General features: G+C 43.0%; 1 protein-coding gene across 1 annotated transcript in view; it reads right to left on the bottom strand.

Moving 5' to 3' along the window:
- The window catches only part of LHFPL2 (LHFPL tetraspan subfamily member 2), a 249,449-nt gene extending 226,606 nt beyond the window's left edge, over nt 1-22,843 (bottom strand). Inside the window, exons 1-2 of the mRNA XM_050947155.1 lie at nt 22,765-22,843; nt 19,052-19,146 (exon numbers count right to left, since the gene is read on the bottom strand). The gene's annotated coding sequence lies outside the window, so the exon portion shown is untranslated. The remainder of the gene's footprint in view (nt 1-19,051; nt 19,147-22,764) is intronic.
- Between the last annotated feature and the right edge of the window lie 51 nt (nt 22,844-22,894).

Below are 22,894 nucleotides of genomic sequence, written 5' to 3'. Positions count from 1 at the left end.
GTACAACTTTTTGCCGACATTACCCTGAATCCTTAACTCTAAACAGATTGATTCTTGCAACCTTTACAATTCAAAGAGAGACGTACAAAATTACAGTTTTCCTCACTGAAATCTGTATTTTATAAATTGGCATCAGTAGGATATTATTTCTGGCAATTTAAATTCAAACTGACAACAATACCGGATGTCCTCTTTGAGTAACTCCCCTATCTCAGTATTAAAAGGATACGCTCAAACTCTCAATAGTTCAGTGGTTACACCCTTTAATACATAATAAAATGTACTTGTTTAGCACAAAAATCTGAAAGTGTTTTATAAAAAAAATATTAAGTAAGTCTCAGCGTGCACACAAGACAGCTATGAGTTATATATGATCACGTTAGCACCACTGAAATGCAATTATCTCTGGGGTGGAATACAGTCAGCTATTTAAAATAGCAATACTATATAGCAGTTTTGCTCAGGAAATGAAAAATACCCTATCCAAATAAAACTACAGGGAGATTTTGATAAAGTTTAATTAACCAAGCTGTAATTTATCTGAAATACAAAATCATCTTTTTCTCTTCAGCTTCAAATACGACTCTCATCACTGTAGTATTTGAGCAACTGAAACAGAGAAAGATGGAGTCCAACAGCTCCCTATTAGGAATTTGCTGGAAGTACCTGAAGAGGAAAGAGGGTAGGCATCTCTACAGAGGATTACCCCAAAACTCTTGGGGGGGGGAGACCGCTTCCCCAATCTACCCTAATCTAGCAATCAGGTACATTTGTTCAAACCCAGATTATAGCTCTTTGACTTTCATGGCTGGATTAAAGCAAGTGATCTACATGCTGAGAAAGGTATTTTGCACTAGGATTCCCCATCTGGTAATGTGTCCTTCTCTCTTACCCCTACAAACAGAATCTCCGTGAAAAGCACCAGTTCCAGCTGCCTCTCTTCTCTACTTGTAGTCAACTTTGGGTATGGCTACATTTGGAATTTTAAAGCGCTGCTGCGGCAGCGCTTTGAAGTGTGAGTGTAGTCAGAGCAGCAGCGCTGGGAGAGAGCTCTCCCAGCGCTGCATGTAAACCACATTCCTTACGGGTGTAGCGTGCAGCGCTGGGAGCTGCTCTCCCAGCGCTGCTGCCCTGATTACACTGACGCTTTACAGCGCTGTATCTTGCAGCACTCAGGGGGGTGTTTTTTCACACCCCAGTTGCAGCGCTGTAAAGTGTGAGTGTAGCCTTTGATTTAAATTTTGTCTTGAAAGCTATAGCCAGCCATTGTCAAGATTATTTTTTAAATTGAAGGCTATAATTAGGAATACAATTGCTTAAAAGAAAATAAAGGGTGGAGGCTGGATGCCTCAAGGGACGACTGGTAATGAAACACAGAGCCTTACACCTCTGGGTTGCTAATTCAAATCTAGCCCTGAAAATTACTAATAGCTAAACAGCTATTGGTGAAATAAGCATTGTTGTTACTGTGTAGCCTTCAATGCACAAGTATCCCCACCACAGAAACCAGTAACATAATTGACATGCTTGTTTGCTAACTCAGGAGAGGTTAAGCAGACTGAACTATCCTTTCATCCCTAGAGATAGTCCTTTCACAGCAAGGTTGAGTCATGTTGATGGAAAAACACTGCTGCTCCTGTGCTTTTCCAGTTCTTTAGATAAACAGGACTTCAATTACCAGGACTGTTAAACGAGCACCTTTTAAACGTATTAAATTAATATTAAATTATATTTAATCTCTAATGAGATTAGAATTAATTATTTTGGGCTTTTAAACTATATAGGCAATTCAATAAATGCTCATGCCTCCCGCTTCAAACACTGAAGTTGATCACTCATTCTCAAGACCAAGATCTTCGGCGCGCGCGCATACACGCGCACACACACACACACACACAAATAAACTCATGCCAGATGGGTCCATGTTGCATTAAGAAGCAAAGCAGATTACCAGATAGCATTGTTTAAACAGACAAACTACGGTATATCGTTTGGTGGTACTTCTCTACAGCATAAATCCCTACAGAATTTGTAATTAGGTCTGTCAGTTATTATCTTCTATCACACAACGATTCCTCAAGAAAGTATCTCGAGTACAAAAAGACCATATAGGGAAATGCCCATAAGCACTGGTCATATTTGGAAGTATATGAGGAAGAAGCAGAGTTAAGGTCGACTTTGTAGCCTTAACACTGCACATTTTGTAACTTTTGTTTGCTTCGTTTCTCAACCAGTGTTAAACTAATGCTACTGTTTTATTTGCACTGTGTAGTTTTTACTATTGCAATTTTTTTTTTTTATAATTCTGAGTGAAGTTTGTACTTCTATTCATATTATAAAACCACCCAAAATGATGTAAAGGACTGCAGTCCCACCTAAGAGGTTTCTTCCATTTTGAAAGAGACATCTTATTCCTATTATGGGCAATGCCAGCAGGGACTACGCAATCTTTCAGATCAATGGAAACTTGTTGTGACAGGTTTGCCCCTGAGATGCCACCTGGAACTGGGATACCTCTGAGCCCTCTGACTCATGAACCTGGACTCACTCTCAGCACTGTGCTGCTTTGACAGGCTACAGACTGCTGCCAGTCCTATGCGCCCAACAGCATTCACACAGGCAGGGACACACCAAGCTGCAGGTGCATGCAGGCTTTGGGATGAGCCAACAATAGAGAGGCTACAGCCAAGATAACCCCCAGCTCCCCACCCTAAGACCACAGAGCTGTACCATCCTGCCCTGGCCAAAACCCCGACCAGTATGAATTTATTATTCATAAGAACATAACGGCCACACCGGGTCAGAACAAAGGTCCATCTAGCCCAGTATCTGTCTACCGACAGTGGCCAATTCCAGGTGCCCCAGGGGGAGTGAAGCTAAATGGCAGTGATCAAGTGATCTCTCTCCTGCCATCCATCTCCATCCTCTGATGAACAGAGGTTAGGGACACCATTCTTTACCCTTCCTGGCTAATAGCCATTTATGCACTTAGCCACCATGAATTTATCCAGTTCCCTTTTAAACATTGTTAAAGTCCCAGCCTTCACAACCTCCTCAGGTAAGGAGTTCCACAAGTTGACTGTGCGCTGTGTGAAGAACTTCCTTTTATTTGTTTTAAACCTGCTGCCTATTAATTTCATTTGGTGACCACTAGTTCTTGTATTATGGGAATAAGTAAGTAACTTTTCCTTATCCACTTTCCCCACATCACTCATGATTTTATATACCTCTATCATATCCCCCCTTAGTCTCCTCTTTTCCAAGCTGAAGAGGCCTACCTTCTTTAATCTTTCCTCGTATGGGACCCTCTCCAAACCCCTAATCATTTTAGTTGCCCTTTTCTGAACCTTTTCTAGTGCTAGAATATCTTTTTTGAGGTGAGGAGACCACATCTGTACACAGTATTCGAGACACGGGCGTACCATGGATTTATATAAGGGCAATAATATATTCTCAGTCTTATTCTTTATCCCCTTTTTAATGATTCCTAATATCCTGTTTGCTTTTTTGACCGCCTCTGCACACTGCATGGACATCTTCAGAGAACTGTCCACGATGATGCCAAGATCTTTCTCCTGACTCGTTGTAGCTAAATTTGCCCCCATCATATTGTATGTATAGTTGGGGTTATTTTTTCCAATGTGCATTACTTTACATTTATCCAAATTAAATTTCATTTGCCATTTTGTTGCCCAATCACTTAGTTTTGTGAGATCTTTCTGAAGTTCTTCACAATCTGCTTTGGTCTTAACTATCTTGAACAGTTTAGTATCACCTGCAAACTTTGCCACTTCACTGTTTACCCCTTTCTCCAGATCATTTATGAATAAATTGAATAGGATTGGTCCCAGGACTGACGCTTGGGGAACACCACTACTTACTCCTCTCCATTTTGAGAATTTACCATTAATTCCTACCCTTTTGTTCCCTGTCTTTTAACCAGTTCTCAATCCATGAAAGGACCTTCCCTTTTATCCCATGACAGCTTGTATGTAAGAGCCTTTGGTGAGGGACCTTGTCAAAGGCTTTCTGGAAATCTAAGTACACTATGTCCACTGGATCCCCCTCGTCCACATGTTTGTTGACCCCTTCAAAGAACTCTAATAGATTAGTAAGACACGATTTCCCTTTACAGAAACCATGTTGACTATTGCTCAACAGTTTATGTTTTTCTATGAGTCTGACAATTTTATTCTTAACTATTGTTTCAACTAATTTGCCCGGTACTGACGTTACACTTACCGGTCTGTAATTGCCGGGATCACCTCTAGAGCCCTTTTTAAATATTGGCGTTACATTAGCTAACTTCCAGTCACTGGGAACCGAAGCCGCTTTAAAGGACAGGTTACAAACCTTAGTTAATAGTTCCGCAACTTCACATTTGAGTTCTTTCAGAACTCTTGGGTGAATGCCATCTGGTCCGGGTGACTTGTTAATGTTGAGTTTATCAATTAATTCCAAAACCTCCTATAGTGACACTTCAATCTGTGACAGTTCCTCAGATTTGTCATCTACAAAAGCCGGCTCAGGTTTGGGAATCTCCCTAACATCCTCAGCCATGAAGACTGAAGCAAAGAATCCATTTAGTTTCTCTGCAATGACTTTATTGTCTTTAAGCGCTCCTTTTGTATTTCGATCGTCAAGGGGCCCCACTGGTTGTTTAGCAGGCTTCCTGCTTCTGAGGTACTTAAAAAACATTTTGTTATTACCTTTGGAGTTTTTGGCTAGCCGTTCTTCAAGCTCCTCTTTGGCTTTTCTTATTACACTCTTGCACTTAAGCTGGCAGTGTTTGTGCTCCTTTCTATTTGCCTTACTAGGATTTGACTTCCACTTTTTAAAGGAAGTCTTTTTATCTCTCTCAGCTTCTTTTACATGGTTGTTAAGCCACGGTGGCTCTTTTTTAGTTCTTTAACTGTGTTTCTTAATTTGGGGTATACATTGAAGTTGGGCCTCTATTATGGTGTCTTTAAAAAGGGCCCATGTAACTTGCAGGGATTTCACTTTAGTCGCTACGGAAAAGGATAAATGGACACAAATCAGATATTAGGAATGGCAATATACAAAAACCTGTAGGAGAACCCTTCAACCTCCCTGGCCACACTATAGCAGACCTTAAGGTGGCCATCCTGCAGCAAAAAAACTTCAGGACCAGACTTCAAAGAGAAACTGCTGAGCTTCAGTTCATCTGCAAATTTGACACCATCAGCTCAGGATTAAACAAAGACTGTGAATGGCTTGCCAATTACAAAACCAGTTTCTCCTCCCTTGGTTTTCATACCTCAACTGCTAGAACAGGGCCTCATCCATATATATATATACACACACACACACACATACATATACACCTGCCCCTGGAAATTTCCACTACATGCATCTGACGAAGTGGGTATTCACCCACGAAAGCTTATGCTCCAAAACGTGTGTTAGTCTATAAGGTGCCACAGGATTCTTTGCTGCTTTTACAGATCCAGAATAACACAGCTACCCCTCTGATACTTTAGTCATTGTACCTTTTAACTTTTGTTTAACAAACCCCTCATTTTTGTATAGTTTCCTCTTTTGAAATTAAATGCCACAGTGTTGGGCTGTTGAGGAGTTCCTCCCACCACAGGGATGTTGAATGCTATTGTATTATGGTCACTATTTCCAAGCGATCCTGCTATAGTTACCTCTTGGACCAGCTCCTGCGCTCCACTCAGGATTAAATCTAGAGTTGCTTCTCCCCTTGTGGGTTCCCATACCAGCTACTCCATGAAGCAGTCATTTAAAGTATCGAGAAATTTTATCTCTGCATATCATCCTGAAGTGAAATGTTCCCAGTCAATATGGGGACAATTGAAATCCCCCACTATTATTGGGTTCTTAATTTTGATAGCATTTCTAATTTCCCTTAGCATTTCATCATCATTATTACTGTCCTGGTCAGGTGGCCGATAATAGATCCCTAATGTTATATTTTTATTAGAGGATGACATTTCTATCCATAGCGATTCTATGGAACATTTGGATTCGCTTAAGATTTTTACTTCATTTGAATTTACATTTTCTTTCACATATAGTGCCACTCCTCCCCCTGCACGACCTGTTCTGTCCTTCCGATATATTTTGTACCCCGGAATGATTGTGTCCTGTTGATTGCTCTCAGTCCACCAGCTTTCTGTGATGCCTATTATATCAATATCCTCCTTTATCACAAGGCACTCTAGTTCACCCATCTTATTATTTAGACTTCAAGCATTTGTGTACAAGCACTTTAAAAATTTGTCCCTGTTTATTTGTCTGCCCTTTTCTGATGTGCCATATTCTTTTTTATGTGACTGTTTATCATCTGATCCGGCCCTTACATTATCCTCTTCCGTCCTCTGTTCCTGACTATAACCTGGAGATTCCCTATCAGACTCTCCCCTAAGAGAAGTCTGTGTCCGATCCACATGCTCCTCTGCAGCAGTTGGCTTTCCCCCATCTCCTAGTTTAAAAACTGCTCTACAACCTTTTTAATGTTTAGTGCCAGCAGTCTGGTTCCACTTTGGTTTAGGTGGAGCCCATCCCTCCTGTATAGGCTTCCCCTATCCCAAAAGTTTCCCCAGTTCCTAATGAACGTAAACCCCTCCTCTCTACACCATCGTCTCATCCATGCATTGAGACTCTGAAGCTCTGCCTGCCTACCTGGCCCTGAGCATGGAACTGGGAGCATTTCTGAGAATGTCACCATAGAGGTCAGTTCACTTCTCCCTCAATATGGAGAGGAATATGCACAATGCACTTGTGTTAACCAAGCTAAGATTTTCCCCAGATATTTCATTCAAAGAGTCAAAGGCACACTGGCTCAGATTAAAACATAAAACAAGTTTATTAAACTACAACACATAGATTTTAAGTGACTGTAAGTGTTAGCAAACAGATCAAAACAGATTACCTAGTAAACAAACAAAATCACAAACTAAGCCTAAAATACTAAAAAGATTGGATACGAATCAGCAATTTCTCACTCTGACTGATGATACAAGCAGGCTTGCAGATTCTCAAGGCACAAGCTGCACTTGCTTTGCAACTTGGGATCCCCATCCCCATCCCAAGTCCTCTTAAACCAGAAAAGGTAGGAAATACTGGTCTTGCGACCCACAGCTGCTGGAACAAATCCTTTCGACACACAAGTAACCAAGTTTAAGTGAGAACATCCCTAAGGATGCTTCGTTGTGTGACTGGACTGGGTTTTGTTGGCCCTCAGATCAGCAGAAGAGTACGAGGGTAGCTCTAAGCCACCTTTACCCAGTCATGTTCCAGTCTTGCTCTGAGCTCAGTTCTAGGTCTACACATTTTGCTAAAATGAAAGGCAAGCTCTACTTCAAGCTGTCAGAGGTATTGTGTAATGTATTTGTGTCATCTTGCTGTTAAGCACTGGATGAAGGCAATTGTGCTAACTTTATGCAGTTATAGTTATGACTAATGATTAGATATACGTGTATACACAGCATAAAACACCATACACATTTCAGCAAAACTGGCAGCCTCTGCTAAATTACCTCACAGAGCAATCAGTTGGGTGACCACTGGGAAAGTTTGCATTCCAACTGTCTTAGGCCTGGTCTACACTGGGGTGGGGTGGGGTGGGGAGGGGTCAGTGTAAGATACGCAACTTCAGCTACGGGAATACTGTAGCTGAAGTCAAAGTATCTTATTTTGACTTACCTCCCGTCCTCACGGTGCGGGATCAAAGGCCGTGGCTCCCCCGTTGACTCCACTATCACCACTCACTCTGGTAGAGTTCCGGAGTTGACGGGAGCGCGTTCGGGCATCGATATATCGCGTCTAGATGAGACGCGATATATCAATCCCCGATAAATCGATCACTACCCGCTAATACGGCGAGTAGTTTGGACATACTATGCCCATTGTGAGCCCAAATATCTAAACTGAACAGAACAAATAGATGCCTTCATTATAGGTGCTGGAACTAGGGATGCTGGGTGTGCTGCTTGAACTAGTTTCCATTACATATAAGCTTTACAGTTTGGTTTAATGGCTCTCAGTACCCCGACAATAAAAATTGTTCCAACATCCCTATCATTAACTTCTGTAAGGTTAGCCATAACAGAGAGCCACTGCACTGAGGACATCACAGTACGAATGTCCCTGAAAGATAAAATCCACAAAACCATACACAACTGTATAAGTTTCTCTATTGAGCATAAAACTATAATTCAATTACATTGTTGAATTTGGCCTACAGACTAGGCTGAGATCATAACAGTAAGAACAGAACTTAAATGTTCTATTTATATACCTCTAGAAGAAACCCCCCGAAGTCTGACTTGAAATATGCATTCAAAATCCAAGTATGCCCTGTTATTCTCAACATATTAAAAAACCAAGAGAATGAGTTGCCACATTTGGAACACAATGAAAATCTGGTTTCAATAATTCAGTTTTTCATACAAGAATATTCTTTTAAATGTTAAATTATTTCAAGTCTTTTCTGCGCACAAATGAAGGGCAAGTGTTACTAGATGGAGTTAATTTCAGATTACTGATTGCCTTGCCTGCTGCCAGAAAGAAATTAATTTTATCGGGGGAAACATGTTACACAAATGCCACACTGACAGAGCTTGAGTGAAATTAGACAGCCTCAGTAGGCATTACTCATAAAAGCCATAATAACTAATTGCGTGTGAAGTGCAAACATATTGTATTTCATGGCATTTAAAGAACCATCTTGTGAAACTTTTGTCGCAAGGATTGCTCTCTGTTAAACCTCAGACCTTTAATAGATTTTAGAAGAAAAAATTCCTTCTGCACATCCGAAAAGACCTCTCAACAAACAAACAGTCACAACAAACTACAACCTGTATGCTTATAATGTATTTTCCCTTGCACACTTCCTTCCCCCAAATTGTTATCTTGCACAGACTGTATCAAAGGGACATTTATGTGCTAACGGCCAAAGTATAAAAACCAAAGATTCTCTCTGGTGTACTGCCATCACCTGAAGACAGGTGTTCTGAATGAAGAATTGCAAACTGTTTTACCAAACCACATGCACTTCAGCAAATTTGACAGTGTTTGATTGCTTGCTTTTTGGGACGGGAGAGTTTTTCAAAAGACTCAATATTTCTAATGTTCCTTAGAAATGATCCCTGCTAATAGCAATTCATTGATATATGTAAAATGAGTTGGCTCTAAGAGCAACTTTGTTGCCTAGAAAACAAATATTTAAAAAGCTGCAATCATAAATGGCACTAATTGGCATCCCTATCAGCAATCTCTGCAGAAGGATCAAATATGAAGACTAAATTATCCTCCAACCTTAGAGCTGATCTTTACAGAACAGAACAGGTCTGGAAGCTGTGCGACGAAATTTGTCCAAGACGGCTGTCCAAGACCTTGTCTACATAGAGAAACTGAAGTAGTTTCCAAACACAACTTTAGATAAACCACTGTACCATTTTGTTCAGACTAGGCTTGAATTGCATCTGTCTGGCACAAAAAATAGGGTTACAATCACTAAGCTCACAAGAAATTTTGTTTATTTTTAAATATCAAAAAATGCCTTAACAGAAGAGCTAAAGAAATGCATGGAACCAGAGGCACTCTTTCAAGGTGAAAGGGGCCAAGACCATACAATGCAACTTAATTCATCATGCTATTAGACTGGAAACCCACTAAACTGGATTTTTTTAATTATTGGTATTATTTATCTGGAACAGACCATCAGTAGTCTTATTGACTGAATTATCAAATTATACATAAATATGAAACATGTAATGTGTCAGGTGGTAGTAAAAAAGATATTCATGAATTGTATTGATCTCACATAAAAATAAGGCAATTATAGCTATTACAGATAAGACAAGACTCCAACAATGCTTCCAATCTGTCAGATGACAGGATAGTACTGTCAGCAAAATAATTTGAAATGAGGGGGAAAGCTGATGTCTCCTGTGTTCATTTGTCAGGGGGCTATATCTGATTTGGCAGCAGGCTGCTATGCAGCAGGATGTTTCTCCCAGTGTTATGCATATTGCTTTTTGTTTCGTTTTCAGTCTTCAAAAAAATAAGAGGAATAATTCAAAAACCATATAAATAAAAGTAAATAGTAACAAATTTCACTGTATATCTGTACACACAAACATGTCCAAACCTTTTGGTTTCTTCCAAAAACTGATATCCAAGATCATTATGAAGCTTTAAGCTGGAAAAGACATTGTGACTACTGACAAAAGAAGATAAGGAAAATTGGGGAAACCTCTCCCCAAATTTATCCTCCAAGCCTTTGCTTTCCACAGAGAAATGTAGACTTACCAATAGGGTCAATTTTTAGAATCATATGGTCAAGACTGACCAGTCTCAAACACCATCACTATCCCCTTTAAAATATCTTCAATGTGAAACAAAACAGCAAATATTCACATTTTCAAAACTAGGACCTGCTATGGTATACCTGTAGTCATTTATCTGGCAACCACAGTAAATTTACAATTTATTTTTTCTTTGTGGGTTTAGTCTTTCTTGAAGCACTTCCTTATATGAAAACACCTTAGGAGCACTCTATACATTGAACTGAGGCTTGGATTCATTCGAGTAACTTCCTAAAAACCTTAAAAATCATCTGCGTATTGGCTATATCTGACCTCCTGAAGTCTAAATACAAGTGAAAAAGTCAGGAGTTTGTTTAAAAACTAATCAAAAAGAAATTGTAAGAAATATTTAAGATCCCAAATCAACAGTAAAATGCCTATACATAAAAAATGAATGTATTTGAAAACAATACATTGTAAAACTGACTAATGACTGGGACACCCATTCAGAGTTGCTGTAATTTACAAATTAGAGAGTAGGTGAACAAACATAATGAAAAAGCAAGGATAAGGCATTACCAAATAGACATACATCTCTAAGAAAGTGAAATATCTAGTTGAAATTATTCATCATCATAATTCAGACTTTCAAGTAAATGTCAGTGGTGTATTTTGTAATAGTGACATGTTAATATGAGACTTCAAAGTTCCCTCAGATGCGATAAAAGAAATAGGATGTCACTACAATTTTGGGGTCCTAATTTTTTTAAATGATTTGCCAAGCCCAATAGTCAATTCAAAGACATTCCTCTGTTTGGATGTAATGTGATAACTTCTGAACACCACAGCCAATCAATTCCAAAATTTCAGGAATGTTCTCGGCCTTAACAGAGAATACCCTGTTGATTTTGGTGAAAATCAGAAAATCAAAAGGGGGAAAATGGGGAACACGCTGCCCCTGGAATGTGGTTAGCAGACCCATCAGCTGTAATCAGGTCTGCAATTGTTTATAGATCAGAAATCCAGCTGATAGAGCCATTAACACCTTCTAGCATAACATCATGCCTCATCTCACCTCTGCCATTTTCCCAGTTGAATTTATAAAAGTTGTCATACAGAAGGACTTATCTCCCAGATAGAAAGGAAAGAAACAAGAATGGCGGTGGGCAGGAAATGGAGGGATCCCACAGAGCCCCTGGCACTGGGAGGAGGGGGTGCACACAGATCCCCTGGCACTGGGGGGGGAGGCACACAGATCCCCTGGCAGTGAGCAATTAGCAGTTTAGAAGTTGCTCTTAGCTCCCTCTGCACTCCCTATGCTTCCCCTACTGGCTAAGGATGCATCCCACAGTTGTTAAGTGTCTCACTGCAGGGAGAGCATTCTCCCTCCTAGCTCATTGCCTCCCCAAAGCCTGCTCCATACTGGGATGGAGAAAAGAGGACACAAGCCATCCACCTGACCTTCCAAATTGGAAGAATGAAAGGTACTTTAGAGGGGCAAGAAAAAGGACACACACACACACACACAGCCCCTGGCACTGGGAATATGACTGGTGACCTTGGCATGGAAGGGAGGAATAGGGCACACAGAGTCACTGGCATGAAGGATGAGTTGGGGGAGCAGATGTTTACAGGGAGTCCCTGATATAGAGGGCGATGGGAGAGTTGCGCACAGTGGTGAGAACAGAGGGATACAAGGAGCCCCTGGTATGTGCAATGTGCTCAGCCTAAAAAAGCACTTGTGTGTCCAGTTCTGATGCCCACAATTCAAGATGGATGTTGATAAATTGAAGAGATTCAGAGAAGAGCCACGAGAGTGATTAAAGGATTAAAAAGCATGCCTTATAGCAAAAGACTCAAGAAGCTCAGTCTATTAAGCTTAATAGATAGATGGTTAAGTGGTGACTGCAGTGAAAGATTAGATTTTTTTTCTAAAAGATCTGCTCTAGACATTATTTTGGGGAAATTCTATTGCTGGTGTTATACAGCAACATGTTTTACAGTAGATGATCACAACAGTCCCTTCTGCTCCTGCAAATCTATGAAGCAACACAGTTTAGGACCTCTTAGGTGCAAATCATAAATATACACATTAGAGACATTCTACTGGAATTACAAATCTCTTTTTCCTTCCTTTACTTGATGAGGCATGGATGCCTAGTTTCCCCAGCAACTGTTAATGATATTACTCATACCTTAAATAGCAGGGAATACAACTTTCTATTCTGTTTTAAGTATTATGACATCAGCTGCTGCAGATGATTTCACATAAAACCCTGAACTCTGGTTTTGGGACATAAACAGCCTTTATATTAATCTTTAGAATAGTGGTAGTGCTACTTTTAATTCTACTGAAATTCTGTACAATTGTAAATTAGACCCATAACTGGTAGTTTTATCTTTCTTTTAAAAGAAGATACACTATGCTTGTTGTTAAAGTGCTAATTTTCCATATTGCAGCCCTGTCCTCTGCTTCTTGATTTGAGGTAGGGGCTTCCTGGGTTGCTCTAATTATCCTTGTGGCAGAAAAATCAGCTGAGTCAGGCAGAGATCCAGCTTGTTAATCATATCTATTATGGTAGTGCCTAGGGATCAACCAAGACTGGGATCCCATTGTGCCAGGTACTGTGCAAACACAAGGGCAGTTGTCAGTCCATGCCCCAAGGAACTTTAAATCTAAGTGGTCAAGACAAAGTGTAGGGGAAAGTGATTCAACATAGAAGCAGGGCTATCAATATGATGGCAGAAAATGTAATATTAGCTCCAACTGTGGGATGGGATGGGATGGGATGGGGGCTAAAAGGGGATTAGCTAAATGGAAAAACAAGGAAAGGGAGGTAAGGGGAACAAACTGGGTGAGAAGAAGGAGCAGAGTATTAGGGGCTAATGTGGAATGAAGCTGAGATGAAGAGACCCTTGGAGGATGGGGGATGGGAAAACAACAAACAGACAGTGAGTGCAGCACAGAGAAATCTAGTAAAAACTGGAGAAGTATGATCAGTCCATCCGGTCTTGGCTACTTCTTCTGTAGAGTTTCTTTCCTAGATGTGATATGTTTAGGGAGAGAGAAAGCACAACATGGGTCCTAGTGGCGGGGGGTGTCTCCCCTGCATAGTTCTGGATCCAGGGGATGCTGGGGCAATGCAGTGGTCCTACGGCTTTGTTTGGGCTTTCCCTGTGTAAGACACAAGACTCCTCCTCCCTTGTAAGGAGCCAGCTTTGGGGTGCTGGAGGGGAAAACTCCCAGAAGCTTGCTGCTGCTTGGACTGGGGGCATAGAAATATGCAAGGTACTGGGAATGGAGCTAGTGGTCGACCAATAGCAAGCACCAATACAGGACTCACTCCTCACTCCCTGCAGCAGTAGCTCTCTACTCCCACACCAGACTGGGCAAACAGTCAAGTATTATCTATTTTAAAATAATTCTGTACTTGCACAAAATATAATGGTAACGAGAACCACTCTTTCATCGGGTGCCATAGCCAATGTTACAATATTCCAACATTTTTCTGTTACTGATAAGCATATATTAGAAGAAAATTATTGTTATCTGCTATATGCTGAATCAATATAAAAATCAAACATCATGATTCTTTATATATAATCTATTCTCTTTACTGACAACAAAAATCCATTGCTAAAGTGAAATAAGTTACGGGAAACTGTCTCACACACTGAAACAACCAAAACCCCCACACAACTACTTTTTACTTTGGTCATCAACGGGGTTTGAAACTAGGACCTTCAGTGCTAAAAGCATGAACTGATACTGTTTGAACTAAAGAACAACACTAAGGGCTTGGCTACACTAGAGAGTTGCAGCGCTGGTTGTGGCTTTACAGTGCTGCAACTTAGTAACCATCCACACTTGCAAGGCACATCCAGGGCTGCAACTCCCTGGTTGCAGCGCTGGCTGTATACCTAGTCTGCTTGGTGATGCAGCGCTGCTCGTCAAGTGTGGCCACCAAAAGCGCTGTAATTGGCCTGCAGGGTATTAGGAGGTATCCCAGAATACCTGTTCAGCTACTCTGCTCATCAGTTCGCACTCTACTGCCCTGGCCTCAGGTGACCCGCCCTTTAAATGCCCTGGGAATTTTAAAAATCTCCTTCCTGTTTGCTCAGCCAGGTGCGGAATGCAATCAATCAGTGATCATGCCTCCACGCTCCAAACGAGCCCCAGCACGGAGCAATGGCAAGTTGATGGACCTCATCAGTGTTTTTGGTGAGGAAGCTGTGCAGTCACAGCTGCGCTCCAACCGTAGGAATTATGATACCTATGGGCAGATATCAAAGGCCATGATGGAAAGGGGCCATGACCGGGAAACGGTGCAGTGCAGGGTTAAAGTAAAGGAGCTGCGGAGTGCCTATTGCAAAGCCCGAGAGGAAAACCACCGCTCAGGTGCTGCCCCCACAATCTGCTGTTTTTACAAGGAGCTGGACGCGATACTTGGGGGTGACCCCACTGCCAATCCGAGGACCACAATGGACAGTTCGGAGCAGGGAGAGAAGAGGGAGGTGGAGGAGGGGGAGGAAACCGAGAGTGAGGGTACTGCGGTGGGGGGAGACACCCCGGAGTTCCAGGAGGCATGCAGCCAGGAGCTCTTCTCAAGCCAGGAGGAAGCTAGCCAGTCGCAGCAGCTGGAACTTGTTGGTGAAGAAGCAGCAGAGGAGCGGGTTCCCGGTAAGCAGCTTTTATTTTCAGGATGGAAATGTTTCGGGAGAGATGGGGGGATTAGGGCTGCATGCATGCATGCCTAGATGTGGAATAGCCCGTTGATGTGGTCTATCACGTCGCGGTAATCGGCCTCGGTAATCTCTTCAAAAGTTTCTGCCAGAGCGTGGGCAATGTGCTTCCGCAAGTTTATAGGGAGAGCCATTATGGTCCTTGTCCCAGTCAGGCTAACGCGTCCACGCCACTGTGCCGCGCAGGGTGGGGGGACTATTGCTCCACACAGGCAAGCTGCATAGGGGCCAGGGCGGAATCCGCATTGCTGTAGAAGACCCTCCCTTGCTTCCCAGGTAACCCGCAGCAAGATATCTTCCAGGATTAACTCCTGTGGAAAACGTAGGGATAGTGTTCACTGCAGGTCCCCCCGCAGCTCTCTGCTTTCCCCAACACACAGAAACCCCAGCGCAGCCCTGAACCAATCAGTTCCCCTTCCCAGGTGAGCCACGCCAGCGAGATGGCTTCCAGGATTAATTAACTCCTGCACTCATTCCCCCTTACTCACCATGCCTTCGCTGCTGTGGGCTCTCTGTGCTGTGTTTGGTATGTGGAAAGTATGCTAAAATGAGACTGTAAACTCCTTCACTGTGATTATACACAATGCTGCCTCTCTGTTAAATGTTTCAATTTTTATCTTTTTTCTAATAATAGTGTCCTTGACTACTGCTAGAAATGGACTGGCCTTATCACAGACTGCTGTAAAGCTACAAAACCTGAGGAGAAAGCCATGAAAAAGCAAAGAAGATATGGTGAAAGCAGTTATGAATCAGTCTGCCAGAGAGAGTAAGAAGCTGCAGGACTGGAGAGAAAAAATGCAGCACTGGAGGGAAAGAGAAAGCAGAAGAAAGGAATTGGCTAAGAAGAAAAGCACGAAGCAGCTGATAAGCCTCCTGGCGCACCAAACGGACTGTATCCAGTCACTCGTAGCCATGCAGGCAGAGCACTACCGTGCTGCCCTCCCCCCGTCCCAAAGCTCTCTCCTTTGTGCCCCAATGTCAGCTCAAAACCCCCTTCTCCAGCATCCAGGTTCTTACCACCACCAGCTGCCCCCAACACCTGTACGTTCACCTACCAGCCCTGAGAACTACGGCCCTTACCCTCTGCACTCAACCCCCATTACCATGCAGCATTTTCATCCTGAAGTGCAGCAGTCATTGCACAGCACTCCAGGCAGGACATATTCAAACCTCTGACTGTACAGTTCACCACCCTACCCCCCTGCCCTTTAACTTAATTTCTGTTCAATAAATGATTTCTTGGCTTTTAAAACAGTTTTTATTATTGCAGAAAGTGAAAGATACCGTACCCCAAGGACAAAACAGGCACTGCAAATCATTGTAACCACTGCACTTCACTCCCGTGCAAGGCACCAAACATTACTGTTGGCTTTCAGCCTCAAATTCTCCCTCAAGGCATCCCTAATCCTTGTAGCCCTGTGCTGGGCCTCTCTAGTAGCCCTGCTCTCTGGCTGTGCAAATTCAGCCTCCGGGCGTTGAACCTCAGAGGTCCATTCCTGACTGAATGTTTCACCCTTCCCTTCACAAACATTATGGAGGGTACAGCACACGGATATAACCGCAGGAATGCTGCTTTCCCTCAAGTCTAGCTTCCCATAAAGAGATCTCCAGCGGCCCTTTAAACGGTCGAAAGCACACTCCACAGTCATTCGGCACCGGCTCAGCCTGTAGTTGAACCGGTCCTTGCTCCTGTCAAGCTTCCCTGTATACGATTTCATGAGCCAAGGCATTAACGGGTAAGCGGGGTCTCCAAGGATCACAGTGGGCATTTCAACGTCCCCTACTGTGATCTTCCGGTCTGGGAAAAAAGTCCCTGCCTGCAGCTTCGGGAACAGGCCAGTGTTCAGAAAGATGCGTGCATCATGCACCTTTCCAGGCCTGCCTGTGTAAATGTCAATGAAACGCCCACGCTGATCCACAAGTGCCTGGAGAACCATAGAGAAATACCCCTTCCAATTAATGTACTCGGATGCTAGGTGGGGTGGTGCCAGAATAGGAATATGCATCCCATCTATTGCCCCTCCACAGTTACGGAAACCCATTTGTGCAAAGCCATCCAGAATGTCCTGCACATTCCCCAGAGTCACGGTTCTTTTTAGCAGGATGCGATTAATGGCCCTGCAAACTTGCATCAACACGATTCCAACGGTCAACTTTCCCACTCCAAATTGGTTCCCAACTGATTGGTAGCTGTCTGGAGTTGCCAGCTTCCAGATTGCAATAGCCACTCGCTTCTCCACTACCAGGGCAGCTCTCAATCTCGTGTCCTTGCGCCGCAGGGTGGGGGCGAGCTCAGCACACAGTCCCATGAAAGTAGCTTTTCTCATCCGAAAGTTCTGCAGCCACTGCTCGTCATCCCAGACTTCCATGACGATGTGATCCCACCACTCAGTGCTTGTTTCCCGAGCCCAAAAGCAGCGTTCCACGGTGCTGAGCATGTCCGTTACTGCCATAAGCAATTTAGTGTCACATGCGTCAGGCGACTTGATATCATCGTCTGACTCCTCACTGTCACTTTGGAGCTGAAGGAATAGCTCAACTGCCAAATATGATGTGCTGGCAACACTCATCAGCAAAGTCCTCAGCAGCTCGGGCTCCATTTCCCACAGAAATCGCACTGCACACAAACCGTTGGGAAACTCACGATGGTGCCAAACGTGGATGAAAAAACAGTGACTGCTGGGATGTGAAGCACTGCACCACGGGGCGTTGGGACAGGAAGCGGAATGACCCGCACCCTTCCGTCCCCTTCCCACAACTCACGGCGCCAAAATGGGACGAGGTGCTCTGTGGGATAGCTGCCCACAATGCACCACTCCCAACAGCGCTGCAAATACTGCAAATGTGGCCACACTGCAGCGCTGGTAGCTGTCAGTGTGGCCACACTGCAGCGCTGTCCCTACACAGCTATACGAAGACAGCTGTAACTCCCAGCGCTGCACATCTCCAAGTGTAGCCAAGCCCTAACTAAAGTTCCACCTTGTATTTAGCTGGGATGCCTTTAAGTCTCTCAAGCCTGAAGAAGGGCTCTGTGTAAACTTGAAAGCTTGTCTCTCTTACCAACAGAAGTTAGTCCAATAAAAGATATTACCTCACCCACCTCATCTGCTCTATTAGCTGACAGTTATAGTAAAGCTTTGCTCTTATGTAGGTCAGTCACTAGAGATGACCAAATACTCATACTCTTATCATTTACTAGTTATAATAGCACATATAAGCTCCAAATGAGACAGGGCTCAGTTGCAGTTGGTACTGTACATACATATAGTGAGAAAAGTCCCTGCTCCAAAGAGCTTACAATCTAAATAGTTAAGACAGACAGAAGGATGAAGAAGGTAAGTAAGTTTGGATACATATTTTCCCCACCACTTTTCAGTATTAAGATGATCAATTTTTAGTCATCCAGCAATGGCCAAAAGAAACAGTTTTGGACGAGTCCCCTCCCCCCAAAACTTGAATATCCAGGCTAATATTTATCAGTTTATAATGGAAATACTCACAAACTTAGCTGAATAGTAATACTACCAATGCTACGATCATTTCATTTGATAGATAGTGCATTATTAATTAAGACAATTACATACACTTAATAAATTACAATTAAATTTTAAAATGTTAGCATTGCCTTTATTATTAAAAGCCTACAAATCTCTACAATCTCAACAAAAATCAGTTCAGCAGTGTATTAACATGTTAAAATATTTAACACTTAGTTTGGGGTTTGTTTTTGAAAGGGTAATGAATAGACTTTCTTTCCACACATCACACTATGGTCTCACTGACGTTCTATAGCAATGGTTCTCAAATTTTTTTTTTTCCCAGGGATCACTTGAAAATTGCTGAGGGTCTCAGCAGACTACTTAATTATCTTTCCAAATGTTGTTTGTACCATTAGTTAACTATTGTAAAGCACTTTGGATAAAAGCGCTATATAAAAAAAAAACTTAATAATGAATTTTTTTTGTTCTACAAATAAAAGCACACAACTCATATTTTAATACCAGTAGTTTTACCTTTGTAATGCGATGGATGTGTCCCCACTGTGGCAGCTCCCGAGCTGAGGCTGGGAAGGAGGGCCGTCTCTCCCCTGACAGCTGCAGCCCTGAAGCTAGGGAAAGTATCAAAGAGGTAGCCGTGTTAGTCTGGATCTGTAAAAGCAGCAAAGAATCCTGTGGCACCTTATAGACTAATAGACGTTTTGGAGCATGAGCTTTCATGGGTGAATACTCACTTCATCATCTGATGAAAGCTCATGCTCCAAAACGTCTGTTAGTCTATAAGGTGCCACAGGATTCTTTGCTGCCTAAGCTAGGGAAAGTTGCCTCTTTCTGGCCGCTGCAGCCCTGCACATCCCAAGTTCCCCCCACCCCCTCTTCTCAACTCACTGCTCCCTCCCATTTACCCTCTATTCCCCCCCCCCAAGGCCACCACCTCACCTTACAAGTGCATCTTCTCCAGGGTCCAGGCACCTAATTAATGGAGCCACACAGGCACAGCTCCACTAATTAGGCGGATGGCCCTTCATTCTCTTGTGTGTGGCTGCCCATTGGCGCACCTTAGAGGGAACTATCTGCGGACCACCTGAATGGAGCTTGCGGACCACTGGTGGTCTGCAGACCACAATTTGAGGACCTCTGTTCTATAGTAAAGATTCTCAAACTTTTTTTGGCTCAGGACCCATTTGTAAATCTTGATGGCCTGTTATGACCCAGTAAATAGTGATAGTGCAAAAAAATCTGTTTACTAAATAAATATTACATAATATATAAATTAACTTAATAAGTACTAAATAAATGTATCATGTGTGCTATAGTGGCAGCTCCTGCCCAATCCCTGGGCCCAGCTTCCTGCTCTGGACTTTGCAACCTCTGGAGTAACAGCACTGCTCAGGTTTGGACCAGACCCTCCGCTGGACCCAATCTGTATGCTTCATAGATTCCAAGGCCTGAAGGAATCATTGTGGTCATCTACCCTGACCTCCTGTATATCACAGGTCACAGAACTTCACCAAAATAATTCCTAAAGCACATCATTTTAAAAGTATTCAATCTTGATTTAAAAATTGTCAGTGGTGGAGTGGCATTGCGACTTGGTGCATCGGGTCACGGTGCCACTCACTTAAATTTGGCCTGGTAGGCCTGTCATCTCTACAGAGGGGCAACAGGGCCAAACCTGAGCAGCGTGCATCCCCATGCACCAGGTCGCCACACCTGTACTGGGGAGCCAAGCCCAGCCAGCCCACCCCACTGGAACATAGCTGCAGCAGCTGCCACTGCAGGGTGAGTGTGGGGTGGGCTCTGCAACTACCCCACTGCCTCCAAGAGCAGGACCCGACTCTCCCCTCCCCCACATGACCCTTTGACACATTCTGGTGATCCAGTTTTGTGTCGCAACCCATGGGTGGAGAAACCCTGTTCTATACTGATGTGCCTCACATAGTAAAAATAAAACAACTGAAAATACAGGGTTGATAAGTGAGAACAGTTTATTCTTGATATCCCTCAGGACAGATGACTTTTGAAAGAATGCATCCTCATGTAGAAGTAATAAATATTTAAGAAATAACCTCTATAGTGCTGTAGTATGCAAAATAATGAAAGACTAGTTTAACAGTATTATTTTTTTGTTTAGCACCAACAGTACAAAATACAGACAACCAAGGCAGCTCCTAACATGAAGAGTTTTCACTGAACCAATGGTGAGGCATTTAATAAATCATAACAAGTTAAACACTGGTATACTACAGGACAACAGATGTAATTTCCATGACAGCAAGCCATAACTCGAAAAAGGATCAAAGCAATTACTATTTCCCTTTGTTTCTTCCCCTCATCCTCATCCCAACACAAGACTTACCACTACAGTAGAAATGATGAGTGAATGCATGTGGCTGCATGTGTGTGTTAGGGAGTCGGAGTACCGCCTTGTGGTTTGCTTTTAAGTGTATAAATTACTAAGACTGAATATAACACCACTTCATACACGTGATGTATTAATAAGTTTGTTACTTTAGTTGTTATTCAGGACAAAAACTTTTTATTGCTATTTATATTTTATCCATTTCCTCCCGTTTCTCCCCCTTCACCCCCCATTTCCTGTAGCTTAGTTTAAACCAAAGCCTAGAAAGCCAAAGGGGAGGGAGATATCGGAGGTGAGGAAGAAAGTGAGCTTTGAAAGGAAATATGAATCTCTGCTTTCTAAAACACAGCATGGGAAAGGATTGTGACTACAAATGAGTGCCCAAGGCAGAAGCATAATCCTGACAGTACTGATACAGGGCATGGTTATCAACACACCACTAAACATCAGACAAAATCTGGTTTTATTCATGGCTGCTCTATCAAGTTCTCAATATGTTGCTCTGAGACAAGAAAGCATGTATGTGAAGTTGCAATCAGTGACTGGTGAGTGTAAGTAAAATAACACAACAGATACATGAAAAATACAGAAAAGGCCTGAGGAGTGTGGGTAGGGGATAAGCCTTATTATTGTTTTTGTAACTCCCTCATTTCTCCATCACCCCAGCTGAAACTTCTCTGATCCTGTTAGATGGTCTTTTACTGTTCCTAAACTAATAAATACTGCAGTATAAAACAATCAAAAACATGTGCTTAACTAAATTCAGTTATTTAACATATAGCAATGCACATGATTCAACACTTCACACAAACTAAATTCACCCAAAACAACCATCTGAACTGTGATTTTTCTTTAATCATATAGTATCACCCACAAAAACATAGCAGGATAAAGAAAAGCAGCTTGAAGATGTTTTGTTAGTGGGTGAGTGACCAAAACCCCAGCTATATACATAATTTCTTACATATTGTTACTTGTGCATTCATAAACTTAAAAACACACAACAGTTCATACTGGAGAGCCTGGGTCATTATTGCAGAAAGCCCTTTCATTCCCAACCAAAAGTGTATGTGCCACATTAAGGGCTCCTTCCCCCTGACACAGCCAAAAGGATCACAGAGGAAAACAACGTACTCATTTTCCACACTGGAGAGACACAGCAGGCAGCAGAGCAATAAAGCGAGTGGCAGATTTATCTGCTTGCTTTATGTATCACACAGGGAAGGGCAACTGCTCTAGCAAGTAGGCTAGAGTCGTTACAGCCAGCCAGCGAGCAGAGCAGAAGCGCCCTATGCAACACAGCCTCACATACAGCTTTACAACAAAGCAGTATGCAGCTGTAAAGTTTTATGCCAAGGGGTCCTCCGCCCAAGCCGTGAACTGAAGTTTGAGGGAAATGTGTTGAGAAGTTACACCGTTTTGCCGGTTGTTGTTGTTGTTGTTTTAAGGAGTTTCACGGGTTATAAGAGGATTTAACTCGTTCCATCGCCCCTGCCCAAACCTGTCCGTGGGATCCCCACTTTTTTGTGCCGCAGCTGTTTCGAATACACCAAAGCCTGTAAACTAGCAGGATCGCTGTATCCCTCTGTCTCTTTCTCACCCACGCACAATACCGAGCACTCAAGGTCTCTTTCAACATTCCAGTTTCTACACACACAGGAACTCGTGAGCCCCAAACTCCCGTCTCCAACCACCAACTATGTCTATTTTGTGGCTAGAGTAAACTACATGCAGGGAAGCTTGCCGCGTAAGTCGCCCCCACCCCCAGTTCTTCCCTGGTTTGCTAGTGGTGCAGCCAGGCTGCCCTCTGCTAGGGCTGCAGACACATGCAATGAATGGAAACGATCCCAATTGTTTCCCAACTTACCCGCCTGCCCTTTGCAACTTCAGTGCTGCGGCTCTGCAGGCTCCTCGGGCTGGTAATCCCCGGTGCCAGGCGGCACAGAGAGCTGGGACTCCTCTCACTCCGGCTCCCCGGGCCCTGCCTTTGCCCCCCC

This window comes from Gopherus flavomarginatus, chromosome 3, assembly GCF_025201925.1.
Source record: "Gopherus flavomarginatus isolate rGopFla2 chromosome 3, rGopFla2.mat.asm, whole genome shotgun sequence".
In the NCBI taxonomy this organism is placed as follows: Eukaryota; Metazoa; Chordata; order Testudines; family Testudinidae; genus Gopherus; species Gopherus flavomarginatus.
The sequence above is the reverse complement of the archived record's forward strand: the minus strand, read 5'-3'. Positions and strand labels throughout refer to the sequence as shown.